We start from the raw sequence: 20,606 nt of genomic DNA on the forward strand, positions 1-20,606 counted from the left end.
TGGATGAAATTAGTTAAATACCTTAAATAACCCTATAGAAGCATGTCACCAGGGTAGGATTGCAGCCCTATTTCTGTGTAATCATTTTCCAATCCTTTCTCACAGACCATCCGCTCCTTTCTCACCCACCATATGTGGCCTCCAGCTTTATCTTTGGCATTTCTCCCTGTGTCTTTGGCCTTCTACTGTGTCATATCCAAACATATTACTCTCAGTTTTACCCCTTCCTTGCCTAAGCACAGCCCTTACACGCTGTCGTAGTATCATAATTTGGTTGTGCTTTTAAGAGTAAGAGGACAGAGAAAAAGAAAGTAGAGAAAGAGACTCAAGAATAGAGAGGAAAAAAAAGAGACATGAGGGGGAGATTTGCAGAGAAAAATTGAAATTGTGAGAGAGTGAGATGGAGAAAAGCAAAGGACGAAGAGTGAGAATGAATGAAGGATGACCTGGCTCAAAGGTATAACATATCTTCTCTTCTTCACAATGCAACATTTAAAACATAAACTATATAAATCACAAGTGAGACAATAGTATCTATATAAATTACAAGCAAGACAGTATTGCCTTCCATAATCCTGTTAATACCCTGGAGCTCTTTGTCTCCTTTGTTCTTTGGAACATTCTGCTCCATCTAGTTTTCTCAATGGATTTCGACCCTGATCTTTCTTGCACCCTCTTACCAACTGCATCAACACATCTGCTGTAGTTACCAGCAATTATTACCTCTCTCACATTTGACTGTCCCGACAATTTATCTTCATTTAGAAACATAAAGCTACTACACCCTTCCTCTTCACTTTCTCTAATGCTTCTTCCTTTCCATAAGATGCCACTCTCCTCCAATTACACTTCTCTTCAGTCATCAGGACTGCAAGCAAATCATGCACTTCCTTGCCCTTGAAAGGAGTCACGTTAGTTGGGTTTTTACTAAACAACCAGACCTTTGGTTCACCCTATCACTTGTCCTTCAACATCCACTTTCTCACACTGGAAGTCCACCCCACCCTCTGTCAATTCATTGGTCTACTACGCAGGAATCATTCTGGTGCCGGACGTTCTACCCCTCCTCGTGGTAAAGGAAACATCATTGGTAACACAATTTTTTATTACGCAATATACCAAGACCAAATCACACACCATCCTTTTTGTATATCAATTCTATTGGCTTGTGCAAATTGAATTTCTCCCTTCACCATACCATTACTCATTTATGCAATGGTGTTGGCTTGTGGAATACACGTAGCTTATATGTGAATGTGGAATTCCACAAAACGCAAGATATTATGTAAATTTGAGTGCCATTATCTCTGATAAAAACAGAGGTATAACCCTCGTCACTGAAAATGTCAGCCACTGCATTTGTGGTGGCCTTAATCAAAATCTCCTGAAGGAACTTTGCCACCAATCACTTATATTTTGAATCCATCATATCCAAGACAAATTTTAATGCTCTGCTCACCCCTACAGCAGACCATTACAGTCAACACAAATGTTACGCTACACTATTCCACTGTTCACCCCACAATACTGCATCACAGTCCCTGCGCAGCCACCAATAGAATACTGAGATAGCAATCATTTCTTTATTAAAGTCTGGTCTAAATCAAAGATTTTTTCAGCCTTAATCTCCTCTCAGGACCACTTTGTAACAAGACAACAATCATTAGGTTTCGCCTGGCGATCCGCTGCGCAGCAGCGTTCGCGCAGGCGAAATCTTTTGAGAACAGTCTGGGGCTTTGTTCCGCCTCTCTGTTCCATTGGCTAGCTCCATAAATGGAGGCTAGCCATTGGAACAGAGATGCGTCACTCATTCCCCGAGCAGATTCGTGGGCGTTCCGGCGATTGTTACTCATCCCGCCCATTTTCGTGAGTCATGCGGCGGTGGGCGGTTGTTTAGCAAAAAAACACGCCCCCCGAATTGAGAAAATGGCAGCCCTTTTGTTATGCCATTTCACTCTGATCTCCGCCGGAAGAAATTGTGCTTGTTCCTAAAAGCGATCTCTTTCAGTTTCGTGATTGCCCTCCTGCTCCCTCCCTCCCCACTCCTGTCTGTCCGTCTGCTTAGAAGCTCGCTCTTCTGCTGCCTTTTGCTATCCCTGCCTTGACCCCTCCACTGTGTTCCCACACCCTCAAAACCTTCATATTCGATGTGCGGCTCCCCCAGTCGAGGCACATATTTACACCCTGGCCACAAGAACGGCGGACTGGTGATTTCTAAACAGCGCGGTGAGCGGCAAGCCATGTTTTCATGCCCCCCCCCAGCCCCCACTTTTCTGCCCCTGTATCTGCTCTCGTCCGCCATCACCACGTCTATCCTAATAGAAAAGGGAATAATCACACCAGTAATAATATTACCGGCTCCGCACATCGCGTGTGACAACTTGACGAGGCTCTTAGTGCTGATGTGCGTGCATGCCGCGTGCACGTGAATGCAGGCGTCCCTTGGGGGGGAGGGGGTGTTTGTGCGTGTGTGCATGTCTTTGTTTGCGTGGATGTGTGTGTGTGTGCGCGTGTGTGCGTGCGTGTGTGAGTGTGCGTGCGTGTGAGTTTGTGTGAGCATGTAGCGCGTGGAGCCTGCATCCTACTGACGTCAAGGTCTGAGTTAAACACCTCTTGTGAGAGGATCCAGCGCCCTGCATGGCCCGCGCCCTGATGCATACAGTGCCTTGAAGTGTATAATATAAGATTGTGAGTTATATATTTATCCAGTTTACCTACTTGGTGCAAATATTAGTTTTTCATCCCCCCACAGTCTTCATCCTCCCCTTCCCTCCCACCCCCTACACATACTGCGCCCTCCTGAGGGAGGGGGGCATCAGGCGGCTCCCCCAGTCGAGGCACATATTTACACCCTGGCCACAAGAACGACGGACTGGTGATTTCTAAACAGCGCCGTGAGCGGCAAGCCATGTTTTCATGCCCCCCCCAGCCCTCACTTTTCTGCCCCCCCGTATCTGCTCTTGTCCCGCCATCACCACGTCTATCCTTATGGAAAAGGGAATAATCACACCAATAATAATATTACCGTCTCCGCACATCGTGTGTAACAACTTGACGAGGGTCTTAGGGGGGGGGGGGGGGGGCGTGTGCACCGCATGCCTGCGCACAAGTGCTGATGTGCGTGCATGCACGCGTCCCTTGGGGGGAGGGGGTTTTTGTGCGTGTGTTCATGTCTTTGTTTGCGTGGATGTGTGTGCGCGTGTGTACGTGTGTGTGCGCGTGTGTGAGTGTGCGTGTGAGTTTGTGTGAGCATGTAGCGCGTGGAGCCTGCATCCTACTGACGTCAAGGTCTGAGTCTAACACCTCTTGTGAGAGGACCCAGCGCCCTGATGCATACAGTGCCTTGAAGTGTATAATATAAGATTGTGAGTTATATAGTTATCCAGTTTACCTACTTGGTGCAAATATTGTCCAGAAAGGTCACGCTACAAGTGGCCTGGCAAAGGCCACCTTTACAGGCAAGTGGAACTGTGAAAAAGGACCTAGCCCTCTTTGTTTTCAAAATATATCAACTGACCAGTCCACATCCTGTAGTGTAGATTTGTTATTTGCTAACAAGGGAGTGGCCAGCAATGCCCCCCCCCCACATACTTAAACTAAACGTGTAATGACTCAGAGAGATAGAAGCAAGTAAGCCCGACCCTTCCCTGCCCCCTTGCTGTGCTTGCTTCCCAGCCCCCTCGCTGTGCTTGCTTCCCTGCCCCCTCGCTGTGCTTGCTCTCCTGAGTGAGTGTGTGGCTTTGGGGGTGTGTGTGCGGCTCTGGGTGGGTGTGTGTGGCTCTGGGTGTGTGTGTGTGTGGCTCTGGGTGTGTGTGTGTGGCTCTGGGTGTGTGTGTGTGGCTCTGGGTGTGGCTCTGTGTCTGGCTCTCTGTGTGTGTGTGTGGGTCTGTGTGTGTGTGGGTCTGTGTGTGTGTGGGTCTGTGTGTGTGTGGGTCTGTGTGTGTGGGTCTGTGTGTGTGGCTATGTGTGTGTGGCTGTGTGTGTGTGTGTGTGGGGGGGGCTCTGTTGGTGTGTGTGGGTCTGTGTGTGTGTGTGGGTCTGTGTGTTTTTGTGTGGCATATGCCAGATATTAAACTATTGGCATTGTAAATGACAATGCCATTTATTTATCTGTTTTCAAAACCAACACATAAATACAAATTTTGTCATTTACAATGCCAGTAGCTCAAACTTTTCAAATGGCGAAACCATTGCATTGTAAATTCTTGTTTTCTATTACTTTCAAGTACAAACACAACAAACTTGGCACTGTACTTTCCTTCGTCCTCCTAATATCAAATATACTACTCCTCTCAACACTGCATCGGCTTCCATCCCTCTAGACCAATATTCTCTGGATACCGGGCCTTGGCTCTACTCAATTACATTACCCTCACTTGCCACCCCTTCTTCCATTTCATTAGTTTGGACAGCTTTCTTTTTTTTTTATATTTCTTTTATTTGAACAAACATCAGCATAAAATACATTACAGTGGGTCAATCACGGTAGCTCAGCAAACATAATGGGGTGACAGGATAAACAAAATTCAAAAGAACTTTCGGAACTTCACAGAGAGGGGGAATCATCAGATGCAACTTAAAAGGGCGGTGTACAAAGTTCTCCTCTGTAATTATTCCAAGGACCCCAAATCAATGACCATTTCCGAGGGCGTTCCCTAGCAAGATACGTAGTCTTCTTCCTGAACATACACCAATCTAAGTTATTTTCCCACCCTTCGAGTGAGTGGCCTGCTCCGTTCCCCATAACTGTGTAATATTGCATTTGGCGATCATATAACCCAGTGACCCATTGTGTCTGCAAATCATTTTAGTCAGTAGGTTCCCATATGTTAAGTAAGCATCTCCTTGCCTCCGGGGAAAGGGAAACTCAGAGCACCTTGTGAATTGTGTTATGTATACTATGTCAGTATGTGGTGACATATTCACACTCCCAAATGATGTGCATAAAGGTAACAACTAAAACACAGTTCCTTTTACAAAGCCCCGAGTCTGAAAGTCCCATATGTACCAATCTAGGACCAGTTAGGTAAATCCTGTGTAAAATCTTGAGTTTGAACCAGTCGGAGGCGAGCTGGGATCGCAACCTCCCTGGGAGAGGACACAGTGAACTGCCAGTCTTCCTCATCTAGCTTCCATCTTGTGACCACTTGTCTCTAAGCACCTGAAGAGAATCGGTCCTGTGGTTAATCAGCTTTTTGTATATAAGAGAGATCGTTTTGTCAGGCAGATGGCCATCTAGTATTCTATCTTCCAAAGGGGAAGCCTCGGAGGGCTCATCCCCACCGGGCAATAGTGGCAGGAGAGAATGCAGGACCTGTCCATACCTATAGTATTCAGAGTGTGCAAGTTTATATTACTTCTGCATGTCTTCAAATGATTTAATGTCCCCCTTCCCCCAAATATCTTTGACCGTGGAGATACCAATGAGTTCCCACTTATCAAAGCCTTTCGTCTTCCACAGCTTGCAAAGCCGTTCAGAGTCCCCAAGCGGGGTGGCCATAGTCAACCTATCTTCCCAACCCAATAAGCCCATAGCCCCATGCCAGACATGTACGAAATGCTTAGAAGGCGCTGTTAACTTCACCCTGTTAGGTCGAGAATATAGGGCTCTGTTATAGTTGTTACCTGGAAGTAGCCATTTGTCCATTGCGTAGCTAGGGTCATCGGTCCGGCCATACGTACAATGATTAATTGCAGCTAAGTGGGCCGCCCAATAGTACCTTTTGATATCAGGGAAGGCAATGCCACCATCGTACCAAGAAAGAGTCAACTTATGCAATGCAATGCGAGGCCTCCCTTCCCACAGCAGACTTGGACAGCTTTCTTATTCAGTTCCTCCCAATGTAGAGATGAAGGAAAAAGACAATCAGCTTGGATATTACACCCAAGGGTTAAAGTCCTGGAGAAGTTGATCAACAGACCCTTAGCCAACCACGTCGACAAAAACATTCTCCTAGACACCATTCAATGAGGGTTCAGACCAAACTATAGCATGGAAACTATAACAGATGACATCCATAGGATCATGAACAGAGAAGAAACACACTGCAGCCTTCATGCTACTAGCTCTCTTCGGGGCTTTCAACACTTTATTACACCCCATACTCTTCAAATTACTACATGAAACTGACATGCAAGGACCAGTACTCTGCAGGATGTGTTTCTTCCTGACTGGTCATACCAAATCAGTCAGCCTGGCCTCGTACTGTTCGTAAGCCTGCAACCTCATCTGCGGCTCATCAGCCTGACCCTCTTCAACGCCTACATGATCCTGTTTGCCAGCATCATTCGTTCCCATGGTATCGCCATCCTATTCTATGCTGATAACACACAGCTCTCCTGCGGACAAAACACCTATCACCTGGGCCAAGTTTGCCACCTGCATGACCTAAGTCATCGACTGGATGAAAACACAACTGCCTCAAACTGAATACCGACAAGACAGAAGTTGTAATTTTCTGCAGGAAATTATCACCATGGTACTCCAACTGGTGGCCAGCGGAACCAACCTACCAGCACTCCAGTAACCTCAATATTGTCATTAATAACCATCTCATCATGACTGCCGAAGTCAACACCATAACTGCCTCCTACTTCCACACCCAGTAGATGCTGAAGACAATCTTTAAATGGTTAACCACCAGCACCCGGTGAACCTTACCCAGGCTCTCATAACAAGTAAACAAGACTACAGGAACATCCTCTACCCCGAAATCAGCAAGCAAATGTCCAGGCAAATCTAAATCTTACAGAAATCAGAAGCCAAGATTTATATTTATTTTTGATTTTTTAGAGTTTTATTTAGCGTGAACTAGGCCCGAGACATCGGGTATCAGAGCGCTTTACATGAGCACCAGTTTCGTTACAGATGGACAAATTCATTTTTGTTAGGCCTGGGGAGATTAAGTAATTTGTCCAGAATCACACGATTGTGAGGGTCATTGCAAAGACTCAAAACCGGTTCTCCAGCTTCGAGGTCGACCACTCTAGCCGTAAGGCTACATCCTCTCACCTTGGATTACACTCAACCAACCACATCATACACACATTCAGTCCTTAATTTGTAAAAGAATTGGTGATGGTGCCCAAAATTCTGATTAGAAGCCTGAGGCCAGCGCTATTACATATCGGCATGCTAAATAACAAAACTGCATAGCCTTCAATCCAAATCATGCCCCTTTAATCCACTACCACTCATTCCCCTTTATCTCACTCTTACAGGTTCCCTTTGTAACAATTTTCCTGTCTTTTCTTCATTCTTTTTCCTTTTTTTCCCCTCTCTTGCTCTCAGTAAATGAAACTTAAACGGGGCTTGGTTTCCACTTATCTTAAACGACTTAAACCTGAAATTGTCTTCCGACAGGAGACACACCTGTTGGGATCTAGCTGTTCTTTCCTGGGTAGGGGACATCACACTACCCTAGCGGATGCGGGCTTCACAAAGAATTCGAGAGGGGTGGCGATTCTAATTAAAAAATCTCCCCTACTCCGTGTTACTCAACAATGGTTGGACCCAGGTGGGACCGACGTAGCAGTGCAGGGCAGTTGGAAACATAGGCAGTTCTTTCTAGCGAGTGTCTACGCTCCACCACGCTTGCAACAACGCACATTGGATGAACTCACAGGGCTCCTGTTACAATCCGGCCCCGCCACACACATTGTAGGGGGGACTTTAACGACTTAATCAAACCCTCAATAGATTGCACACAGGCACGAGCTGTACCCCAGGGTCCTACAGCTCTGGCGCAGTTTCAGAACAGCCTTAGGCTTGCCGACATCATCCAATGCGACAGGCTTACTCCTACTTCTCCGGGGCTCATAGGGTGTTCTCAAGATTTGACTACCTCTTTGCTCCGACAGGAGAGGTCACCAAGGTGGAGTCAAAAGAATACGTTGCCAGGGGCACTTCTGATCACTCACCACTCCTGTTGACAGTGGGAGGGAGGAGTGGCAACCAGGTGGGGAACTGGAGACTGAGCTCTTGGGTCTTGAGGGATGAATGGGTCGCGGAAGAGCTCAGGGTGGAATCCGAGCTGTACTTTGTAGAAAACACTGGCTCAGTACCATCGGTGGTCACTTTGTGGGAGGCCTATAAGGCAGTACTCAGGGACAGGGCACAGAATATTGTTGCCCATAAAACGGAGCGGGAAGCTCAAGAATTGGAGGCCCTAGAGGACACCCGACTGCACTATGAAACTACAGCTACCGCTACACCGGATAGCCATATAGTGGGTCAACTTGAAATAACTAGGAAAGAGTTTCAGACACTAGCGACTAGCGAGGTCCGGTCTCAGCAACTGGCAGTCCAACATCGTCTATACGAAACAAGGGACAAGACGGGAAAACTACTTGCTTAGTTGAGCAGGAAGGAAACGGAGCTGCATTGGGTACTCTCTATCCGGGAACACCAATACATATATACCACACCAGCAGACATAGCGGGGTCCTTTTCCCGATTCTATAAAGACTTGTATACAGCTAAAACACAGAAGAGCGTGGGACAAATCACTCAATACTTGGACACAATTTTGTTGCCGGAACTATCCCAAGAGGATAGAGATAGGCTGAAGGAAGCCTTAACTCTTGAAGAAGTGACGGAGGCCATTAGCCATCAAAAGTCGAGGGAAACCCCTGGCCTAAATGGACTCCTGGGGGAGTTTTTTAAATTAAATAGTGGTCTACTGGCCCCACATTTTCTGCAGATGCATGAGGCATCAAAGGAGCAAGGGTGCCTCTCTCAAGATCTCCGGATGGCCACCTAAGTGGTGATCCATGAAATAGGGAAGCCACAAGAAGAATGTGGGTCTTATCGACCCATATCATTGTTGAACATTGAAACTAAGATCCTGGCCACTGTCCTCGCTGTGCGTCTCTTGACAGTCATTGCTCCCCTGATCCATTGTGATCAGTCATGTTTTATACCACAGCGAGCCACCCGTTTCAACTTACGACGTCTGGCTAACTGGATAGACAGGATACAGGGCCGAGATACCCCACACCTGCTCCTCTCTCTCGATGCGGAGAAGACATTCAACACCATTCAATACGGAAGCAAATTCTTTATTTTATAGTTAATAAAAACTGTTACAATATACCAATGAATAAAAATACTTTCCTTTGCGTACTATTATACAGAAAAATACACATTTTAAAACAACCATTAATTAAAAAGATAAAAGCACAAGTATTCGCGGTGTCATAGTGGTTTCGGAAACAGATTCTAAATCGGCCAGTGCAAATTCAAAGTTCAAAAGTTCAGGCTTGTGTTAGCTTTTCAGTAAGTTTTTCAAAATTGCTTTCATATTTAATTATTCGACAAATGAATTGTGGATCCGCTGAGTCCAACGCATTTAATATCGCTGAGCGGCATGTGCGAAGTCCTATTTCGTTGAACTTTACCCTAAGTAAACTCCGGCGATCACGCTCCAGTACTGGACAAATACAGATCAAGTGGATGATGTCTTATACTGCAGCACCACATAGATTACAATCCTTCGGGCCCGGTATCCTCCAGCCAGGTTGGTCGGCGTTTGTTGGCAGTTTTCCTATGCGTAACTTTAGGTACTTTAGTTTTAGATGCGATGGAAAAGAAAGGCCAAAATAGGCAGCTGGTGCTGGACTTTTGTAGGATTGTATTATCATCCAAGCATGTGCGCGACATCTTAGAGTTGTTTTGTCTTTGATCAACGAGTGCATGTTGACTGCCTTTTTTATGGTCTGCTTAAATTATAATACTGTTAACCTCCTTTGCCACACTGACGCCATCGCAGTAATTTTCAGGGAGGAGTTCAGGTACTTCACGTACTGGGATTTAGAGTTGCTTTGCAGAGCTTCCCAAATAGCAGAGTTAATTTCCATCTGGCGATTGAGCCAGATATCATACCAACATTTAATTGTCTCATATCTTTAATGCAACATTTGGGACTGCTATCCAAATTCGAGGCGTAACTGTGCTGGTGAAGCATCGCATGGTAAGCAAAATACGCGTTTGTAAACTCTTATTTGGATTTTGTCTAATAGCGGTGCACTTCTTCCACTATGGGCCACACTGCTGTAAGCTATTGTAGGAAGTAGCTACGGCCTTTTATGTGCTGTGCCCTAGAAAAATTTGGATTTAGCCCTACGTTTAGGGAATGAGTGACACTTCTCTATAACGCGCCCGAGGCCAGAGTTCGAGTCAACGGTGCAAGGTCATCGAGTTAGTCAATTCAGCGGGGTACTAGGCAGAGCTGTCCTCTATCTCCCTTAGTATTTACGCTCATACTAGAACCCCTGGCCTGTATGGTTTGATCCAGCCAAGGACAGGGCGGTTTTATAGATGATTCTCGTCACCTCGAGGCCAAACGCATATCGTTATATGCTAATGATATTGTACTATATGTGACGGACACGATTGAGACACTTCCCAAACTCTTGCAAATTTTTAAGGCGTATGGCGATCATGCGGGGTATAGGATTAAGTAAACTAAATTCACCTCATACCCAGTAGCAGGGGTGGTGGAACCTCAGTCCTACCTGAGCTGCCTAAGATTATCCCTGGACAGGTTTACATACCTTGGGTTATATATCACTACTAACACTGCGGCTAATTTGGAGCACAATGTCCTGTATATCCTTGCCCATTTTCAAGACAATGTCAAGAGAGGGAGGAAACTCCCTCTAACGCTTATGGGCCCTGCAGCTCTGTACAAAATTATCACCCTTCCACGGCTGCCATACATTTAGGAAAACTCATACTGCAAACTACCAGAAACCATATTTACAACCCTTAATAGTGAAATTTGTTTACTTTTGTGGGATGGGGCTCAACCGAGTATAGTGCTACAAACACTGCAGCCAAACACGTATAATGGGGGTTTGGAACTACCAGATATCAGGGCTTGCTATAGGGCGGCACACCTCAGTATAAACAATGAATGGACTCACGCACCACACGATCACCCCAGTTATATGTTAGAATGACTGCAATTCAGAGACCGTACACATTTACACTATACTATGTCTATGGTGGTAAAGGCTGTAGCCGGCTCCTCCCGGCTACCCGACAAACAGTAGTGGCGTGGAAGCAGGCTGAGAAGCAAATTAAATAGGATAAGAAACCCGCAAAGGAAACTCCTCTATGGGAGGGAACTAGACTGAAGGAAATTGGAAAACAGAGGTTTTAGGCAATGGGATTTAACAGGAATCTCCAAGGTGGGAGACGGTTTGGAAAGAGGCACATTCGCCCCGTTCGCCTCGCTCCAAGCTACATACCAACTACATAGGACCCAGTCCTATGCTTAACTTCTGCTGCAACATGCCTGGCGAGTTGAAGGATTAGACACGGGGACGCTGCCGGAATATGCCCCCCAAGAAGGTACACTCCTCCAGGGAGAAATCCTGAGTCAGGCTATCTCCTTAACATATAAGACACAAATTAACAATATCCCTGACAACTTCGGCCCACTCAGAACTAAATGGGAACACCCTACCGGTCCGTTAGAGGACCTTGACTGGGAGGCCGTCCTTATGCACCGACGTGAGTTTGCGATCAAACTATGGCTCTGGCTCATACAATACAAAATCCTGCATAGGACCTATTTCGATAGAGCAAGTCTACACACAATGGGTATGGCAGAGAACCTGGATTGCCTCAGATGTCGCACAGAACGCGGTACTTTCATACACACCCTCTGGGAATGTGCCAGGATTCAAACATATTGGAATATTGGGGTGCAGGAATTAAATAATATACTTGGGGCTCAACTTGAGCCGGAACCTCGAGGTAGACATCCCACAATATAAGCTGCTGGTAGTTAACCTGGGACTGGTTGTAGCTAAAAGAGATATTGCTCGCTACTGGGGTGCATCCCAACTCCCTACACTACAGGAATGGAGAAACAGTCAGAATCTGCATATGGTTGCGGAGAAGTTGACATATGCGGCAAGGGGGTGTCCTAGGAAGTTCCGTGAGATATGGACCACATGGCTATGATATTACGGTTTGGAGTTAGGAATAGAGGGGGAGGCACTGGATCTGGGACTAGAAAGATTGGGAAAAGAGCCTTAAACTCTGTAATACCGGACCTATTGTGGGAAATGATGATTGATTTTTAATATGATCTTCAGCAAATGTATATTTGTAACATTGCAAACCTGGGTGGTGCTCTCTCTTGGAGTTAGTGTAGTACTGTTTTCTGTCTCCCATCTATTGTCACTGTTGTAGACTGCTCAGCATCATGCACTCATGACATAATTGTTTATATGTATCAATGTTTAAAACCAAATAAAAATATTTTTCACAAAAAAACAATTGACACAGCAGGTCAGGTCTCACTGCTAGGCGAGAGGAGCATAATCATGCACTCGGCCGGTCTTACCGAGTTCTTTCAAATTCTAAACCTGAATTGGCGGGGAAGCGAGGACAGCTCCCTATTGTCACCCTCTGCGGTACATTAGGATAGATAAATGAATTGATAGTGAGTTCATTAGGTTAGAGGTGAGCGTTCTAGCAGTCAGGCTCTCACTGTGGACACCTGTCAAAGACTGACCCCGTGTAGTGATTGAGCCATTTTGCATGGAAACGGCTCGAGTATGACCGTTGCCCACTACCATCTCAGTATATTTTGCTCTAATATAGTGCTGTGTAAGCCTTCATAATACAAACTTGCTGTAAAGTAAGACTCAATAATGTTCTTTCTGTGCCTGACTGTATCTTGCTTAAAGGCAGGGCTTACCTATTGGCTATGGCATACTCCAATTCCATCCTGCATACTAATTCGGTCTCTTTACGGGAATAATGGCCTATGCTTAAGCGACTCCATTTTCTAAGCTGTCGCCATCTTTAAAGCTTTTCTGGGTGAGGAGTCATGTTTTACTTCTCACTTGTTTTTCGCACTTTGTATGCTGGTAGGAACCGGTTCTTGTCGGAGGAATGTGCCCGCTCTGCCCCGGAGTCATAACAAACGCCTAGCTAGCTGATGCTGTGACCTTGGCGCGGAGTGGTACGGAATCTGATGGGAACAGGGGGCGAGGCTTGCTAGAAGCTTCGACCAACATTTCCACTTGTACTAAAGGGGGTGTCCGGGTCTCGACCACTGGTAGTCCATCAAGTTGCAGATGTGCAGTTTGTGACAGTGGAGCAGAGAATCCTGATTCGGCTAGAGAAACAGGCTCCCCTCTGGCGAAGTGGAAGCGGGATGTGTAGAAACTTGGTGAGGTGTTCCACTAGCTCTTATTTCCTAACTGTTCTTATCTATATTCTCCTATTTTCAGGTTATATACTGATTTACATATAAGTTCTGTATATGTACATCCTAATTGTGTTAGCAATTGCTTAGGGATTGATGTGAAGAAGGCCTATCGTGACATAGTAGTAATTTCTTTCTTTTGTCCTTCTATCATTATGTAATAAAGAAACCCCAGAATACATATATCATTATTTGCTTGTATTACTTGGGATGGGAGGTCGGGGCCTTTCTGACCCAAATGCTGTAGTATCCGAAGGATGGTAAGTTTCCCTTCCTGCCGGTAATTGTTGAAGGGAATGTTCTGCTCTCATCTAGGGAAACCGAAACTGATAAGTAATCCACCGAGGCATTGTTAGGAGGAGTGCACGTTGTTTTAGCTCCACCAGGGTGGGCTTTGTTTCGCATTGTTGTTACCCTGTGGCCCTTGGTATTGTGTTGTGTTTTTGTACCCTGGGATATGTTGTAACCTTGCGGCCCTTGGTTTCTTGCGTTGTTTTATCGAGGGACGTTCTTTTCCCGGGTTGTTGTTATTGTCGTCACTGGTATTGTTTCTTGCGTTGTCGCCAGTTGGCGTTGTTATTTGCAAGCTCCTCGGCAATAGCCATATATCTTTAGTTAGTTGTTAGTATTATTCCTTTCTTAAGTAAGTATTGTGAAGTGTTGTATCCTTTTGGGTCTTGAGAGGGGATAAGGTGAGTATGCCCTGGTGATTGGCAGAATTATTAAGTCAGTACACCCCTGTCCCAGGCGGAACTTAGAAAAGTAAATAATCTATTGGGTTACTGTGATCGTGGGCGAACGGCGGACTGGAAAATAAGGCGAGGAGGCCGGATATAGTGAGCGATAGTGATTTATTTACGTCTTTGTACAGTGGATTGCGGGGACAGGGAAAGAGGTCAGGTCCAAAAACCCCGGGCCGGGTATGCGTCTTCTTCTCTGTTTGGCCGATTCTTCCGAGGGTCAGATGGGCGTCCGGGTCTTGCGTGTAGCTGCCTCGGTATGGTCGGAGAACACCTCGGAGGGCAATAAGAGAAGAAAGCGAGCCGTTAGTTACTTGGACTCGAGATCCGATCCCGTCACCGTTACCCGGTCGTGTGAGGAAGCGAAAGGGAAGTGTGGGAGGTACGGGTGGAGGAAGGTACGGGCGAGAGTGGAAGGGGAAGCAAAAGAAGTGCACAGGGTGGTGGGGAAAGGGGTGCGCTTTATACAGTGCTAAGTGCGTATATACAATTTGCCTAGTGCCTACTGGTGACGTGCCTAGGATAGCGGGGAACAAATTTACACAGGGAGGGGATTCCTAATATATACACAGTGCACCTAATGTGCTTAAGAGGGGAGCTGGTACTCACGCGCTCCGCCGTAACTCTCCTCCGAGTTACGGCCGCTCTTCAGCCACCTCCGTGGGACTCCACCACTCTTCGGACCACTCCTCGCTGTCTCCGTTCCCGTCTTCTCCGTCCGTCACCGCTCTAGCCGAAAGCTCCTGCCACGATCCTTCGACGGCGTCAGTCTCTCTCCTTCCGTCTTTCCTGTATCCGGGCGTCTGTAGAGAGGCGGGTCTTCCGGGGTCGTAGGATAGTCCTTCCGGTCCTTCGGTCCACCTGATTGGACCCTGCAAAGGAGAGAGGGGCGGGATTTCGGTTGTCAAGGATGCTGTTGTTGGGGACGCCTCGCGCTTACGCGGGCATGATGCGGGGCGAGGTGACAATAGAGGTGAGGGGGCGACACGGGGTTGGGTGTCCCGTGTGGCGGGATCACAGTTACATAAGGAGCTCTGGGCATCCGTTGTATATCTAGAAAGTGCCTCAACATACACTTCCTGGTGCAGTCTAAGGCCTTGCACTTACTTCGTCAAGGTGAGAAGTCATAAGACGAATAGTCCCTCCCGGTGCCGTGCAGGAACAGAGTCCTGTACCATAGTTAGTCATATCAACATTTCCCGCCCCTGTCTATGTCATCACATGGGTACGGCACGTCGTCAGGGGCGTAGGCACCAGGTCAGGATGCTTAGGACAACTAAGGAAATCTAGACCGCTAAACTACGGAGCCATCTTGGAAGTGCCAGCCAGATAGTGCGCTTGCACACTCCCATAGTATCGTCCAGGGCTCCTCTTATTCAAGAGCTTTCACCCAAAGTCCTTAAGGGAGAATCTACTGGTAGGGCAGCTTCTGCGCCTTCGCAGAAATTGCTCCAGCACTGAGGACTTTAGATTAGAAGCCAACGCTCTGACATACAAATTACAGCAAAGGAAATATCCAAGTAGTACTGTGAAGAGGACCCGAAAGAGAGCTTCTAATTGAAACATAGAAGCCTTACTGGAAACTGAGGAAAAGCCTCCCACAGAGAAAACTATATGTGTTACCATGTTCAATACTGCCTCTAACAACATTAAAAGAATTATCCTACGGAACTGGAGAATCCTAAACTTCAATGGTCTGTGTCTGGAGAAACCTTTATTCTCTTTTAAAAGGAGCCAGAATATCAAGGACCTGCTGGTCCACACTAGACCAACTACGACTTCCATCAGATAATGCCTACTGACAGACAATGAAGGTGGGTGGACCCTCCCACCAGTGACAGGATACACAAGATGTGGGGGATGTGATATCTGCCACCTTACAGCTAATACCAAAACAGTGGATGTTGGTCTCAATCATCCCTGTGAGCAACAAAAGCATACCAATTGTAATTCCACCAATGTTGTGTATATGATTAGATCCCTTGTAAACTTATTTACATAGGGATGACCACCCGAAGGACCCTGGCTCAAATTAAGCACTGCACACATCACCCAACACCTCAGCGAACTCCACTGGCTTTTGTAACCACGGAATCCCAGAACGTGTCTAGGACGAGGGAACTAGAGGCAGGGGGTACCAGGAGCTAGCGGCCTCCAACAATAATGATTATCACAATGGAGCTGCTCCCAGCGGGAAAAGAGGGTAAGGTGCGAACTGTTTCTTAGTTCGTGAGTGTAGGCATCTCACAAAAGGTGTAGGACTGGTCTCACACACCACCTGGTGTCATGCTTCATCATTGACCAGTCCTCGCCCTCCAAAAACCTGGTTTGATGGAGGGCGGGCATACACCTGACGACAGGGATGCACTTCTAAACTAAGTGGCGGCCCAAATAAAGAAAAAGTGAATTAAAAATCCATTACAGGTGTCACATTAACTTTAATATTGCTGGCACCTGTATGGTGTTCTAAAAACGTGGTCGGTGTATTGGGGATGTAATTGTCCCCCAACCGATATTAAGAGGTCGACATGTTTCTGCCAGGTGGCCCAGTAGGGTCCGCGGCATTCATCAGGACCTAGGTGTAAGAAAAAAAAGCGGAGGCTCCACTCTTACCAAGCTAAGGTACGAGGGTATCCACTGTGTGGGGTGAAGATAAACACACTCCACTGCGAGATGGACTTGGAATCTAAAGCCTGAAACGACAATTTTGACATTATGTAGCTAAACAGGTGCACTAAACAAACATATAGCCTCATGCACAAAAATGTTTTTATGTGATAGGCTGAAGTGCAACAAACATAATATATCTGCGCTCTCTGAACAATAGGGTATACATTGACATTGCTTACCCTAATTGATAGAACACAAGGCCCCATAGGAGGGTGAAGGATCATGGACCCCTTTTGATCCATCGCTAAAATGAAATTAAATGAGGAGAAAAAGAACAAGAGTACCATGTAAAGTAATTGGAAGGTAGAAAAAGAGCATATGGTTCTTCCTGTGTCATAAGACCAGTGCCTGAGACAAATCACACTCTCTCCCACATTCACACTCTTACTCTGACTCGCGATGCTCTCCACTGTTCCACCTGTATGCGTCCTCCTCCTCTCCTCGATGTGTACTGACCGATTTGAAGAGGGGGCTAAAAATGTCCTATTATGCTCTATGTTAAAATGGCCTAGGATGTTGCCTGGCCCGTCCGTTACGTTGAACAGGCCTGAATGTTAGTCTGACTCCCCTAATATGGTCTTTCCGGTGGTGGGTTTCCGATAAGGTTCACCTGTTGAATTACACAGCGTGAACTATGGAAGGCATTGCCCATGACGACATCGGGAAGCTAGTCCTGACAGGCGCGTATGCGCAGTGTCTTAAAATCGGAGCATGCGCATAGTACTTGGCCAGTGGCTTAAAATCGGAGAATGTGCATAGTGTCAGTTGGGGTTGCCAGCTCGGATTGTTAAAGCGCGCATGCGCGTGTGAAGAAAAACGATTCTAGAGGTGCAGATGGGAATTAAAACAGTGGAAGAACATTTTATAAGGTATAAGGCACATGTTTGTGTTAATCGGGGTTGGTTGCTATACATTTAGGCCATTCCAGCTAGTTTATATATAATAATAGCTTTATACACAGGGACAGTATTAGAGCATGCACTTGTATTGTGTGTGTGCTGGTATATTATGACTTGTCCATCATGTGGCACAGATTTCCAGGATAAAATCAAAATACATTATACCAATATTACTATAGTGGTGTGGATGCACAGGTATGGTCACAGTGCAAAGTGCAAGTAAATGTATAGATGGTTAATTATGTGTAATGACATGGGCACTATGGTTCAGTTATATATGATTCATATAGACACAGGTGGTTCAATTCACGGGGCCAATTGTAGCCAAGGTATGTCATCGTTGAGTCCATTGTTCCACGTGCGCAGGGGGTAGACCCATCTCTGTTCTGTAATGTGTAATGGTTTTGTAAGGTCACTTTTATGTTTCTTCATAACTTCAAGGACTACCCATTTGAGATCAGTGTCTTAATGGTTATGTTCAAGGAAGTGTTTTGTGTTGTTTTTTTACACCTTATAGTACTCCGGTGTTCGTTAATTCTGGGTTTAATTTTTCGTGTGGTCATTTCAGGTGACATGGACATGTCAGGAGGTACACTACATTCTCTGTGTTGCAATTGGAGAAGGTGTTCAACTTCCATGGATGTGTTGTGCCAATGTCAACCTCTTTTGTTGTTATGGTGAAGGGGCGAGCAACACAATTAACACAGTCGTAGTGTCCTTTCGGTCTCAGAGTGTTCCAAAGGTTGACCTGGTCATTCGTCCTCGTAGTTGGGTTTTTTGCATGTACCAGTTTGTCTCTTAAGTTTCAGCTGCGTTTAAATGCAAAGAGTGTGGGTTCCCACCTTTTTCCTGCGGTATGCAGAATGTACCAGTTCTTTTTCACAATTTTTTGGATGGTGTTGGATACTGGAGTGTATGTGGTAAGACACTCAAGTCTGTTAAATTTCTCTTTTTCAATTGTTTCCAGCATGGCATCACGATTGTTATTTTTGGCTCTTTTCTTCGCTTGTCTGATCATTTTCCTTGGGTAATGACGTTCCAGAAGTTTTGTTTCCAATATGTCTGCTTGTTCTAAGTAGGTATTCTTATCTGTGCAATTCCTTCGAACCCGGAGGAATTGTCCCACTGGAAGGTTGTTCCGCAGTGCTTTCGTATAGCAGCAAGCTGTTCCTGTCTGTTGGTTTATTGTGTACTTGTGTACTGATACCCCCGTGTTCATGTTGATCTCCAAATCCAGAGAGACAGCATGATCCTTTTCAATAGAGTGGGTGAATTTAATTAAGATGTTGGTCTTTAGAGTTGACCCATTCAACAAATGCTTTGGGGGTGTCGTCAGTTCCATGCCACACAATGAAAACATCATCTATAAACCTTTTCCAGGTTTTTAAATTCAATGTAAACGGGCTGCTTGCATGGAAGATATTGTCTTCTTCGAATTGATGCACGTACAAACACGCTAGGCTGGGGGCAAATGTGCTGCCCATTGACGTGCCAGTGATCTGATGGTATAAAGTTTCTTCAAATTCAAAAAAGTTCTCTGTTAAAGCTACCTCCGCGCATTCCATGATGAAGTGTTGTGGAATGAGAAAGTTCCATTCTGTATTCAAAAGGATGTTTTCCACCACCTCTACGGTGTGTCTTTGGGGGATACTTGTATAAAGTGCCTCTATATCCATGGTGACAAAAAGATCTTCCGCGGCGTCAAACTCTAGATCTCTAAGGAGGCAACGGACGTCTTTGGTGTCACGAAGGTACAATCGTGATTTTATTTTTGTACTATCGGTTTCAGGAACCAGTCGCAAAATTGCGATAATGGCTCCAAGATAGATCCGATCCCGGATACTATCGGTCGTCCCGGTGGCGGGATTTTTCCTTTATGAATCTTCGGCAGGGTGTAAAATCTTGGTGTTCTAGTTGAATCGTTAACCAGAAATTCAACTTTATGCTTTGTTATCCAGTCAGTACCCAGTGCTTCATTTACCATGCCCTTGATTTCATTAGTGAGGCATGGTGTTGGGTCTTTGGAGCATCTCTCATAGCTGATGGTATCCGAGAGCAAACTAGTACATTCCTCCTGGTACATAGATTTATTCATCAGTACAATTGCGCCGCCCTTGTCCGCAGGCTTTATTGTGAGTTCACAGTTGTTTTTCAGTTTCTCCAGTGCTTGCCGTTCATTATTTGTAAGATTCTGGAAGCCTTTCTCTCCCTTGAAGTTGATCTCTTCTATCTCTCTAAGCACTGCTTGTTCAAATGCTTGTATATCACAAGGGATTGTCTGAGTGGGTGGCACAAACGTTGACTTTTTCCTGAGACCTGTGTTGGTATGTTCACTCAGGTTGTCATTGTCTTCACCAAAATGGTTGTGAAGCATTTTTTTCCTGAAGAATTGTGCCAATTCAGTGTGTAATAGAAATGGGTCGTTCAGCGGGGTCGGGACAAACCTTAGGCCCTTTGCTAGGACCTTCTCTTCATCATGAGAGAGGGTATGGTTGCTAAGATTTACAATGTTAGTTAGTCCCGGCTGGTCGGTGGCCCGTTCCCTCTTCTTCTGCTCCTCGTTCCCATGGCTACTGGGGTTTGATCTTCCCATTGTACCCTTGTATTTAGTCTTTTTTGTCTTCCTCTTCCCCTGCCCCGTCCTCGATATAAAAAAGGCTGTGGACCTTGGGGGAAGCCAAAGGCTGGTTGGTAGAAGTATTTACAACAAGGGGTGGTGAGGGACAGAGTCTCTGAATTAAGCAGAAAGCTCTCACCCAGTCAAGAGATCAGGGCTAGATCCAACACCGTTTTTTAGCTCACTGCACCATCCCAGTTTCAGAACCTGGCTGTATGCAAATTAGTCTGTTCCTGTCCCAGTGCATGATGGGAACAGGGCAAACCAAACTACAAAAGCCAATTCTTACACTGGGAAGGAAACAAGCTCCCGGGGACCGGTTTCTGGCATTACAGCCGTCCTCGGCCCGGTTTGCTTGAATCCTGATAGTGCAATGAGCAAGGGTCTCACATCTGAGAATACCCTTTCACGCTTAGGGTGGACACAAATATTTACAACAAGGGGTGGTGAG

General features: G+C 46.0%; 1 protein-coding gene across 1 annotated transcript in view; it reads right to left on the reverse strand.

Moving 5' to 3' along the window:
- Positions 1–20,606, reverse strand: part of LOC147698991 (uncharacterized) — a 617,200-nt gene that overhangs the window by 175,439 nt on the left and 421,155 nt on the right. The gene's annotated exons all lie outside the window — the stretch shown is intronic.

This window comes from Lissotriton vulgaris, chromosome 8 (genome assembly GCF_964263255.1).
Source record: "Lissotriton vulgaris chromosome 8, aLisVul1.2, whole genome shotgun sequence".
Taxonomy (NCBI): Eukaryota; Metazoa; Chordata; class Amphibia; order Caudata; family Salamandridae; genus Lissotriton; species Lissotriton vulgaris.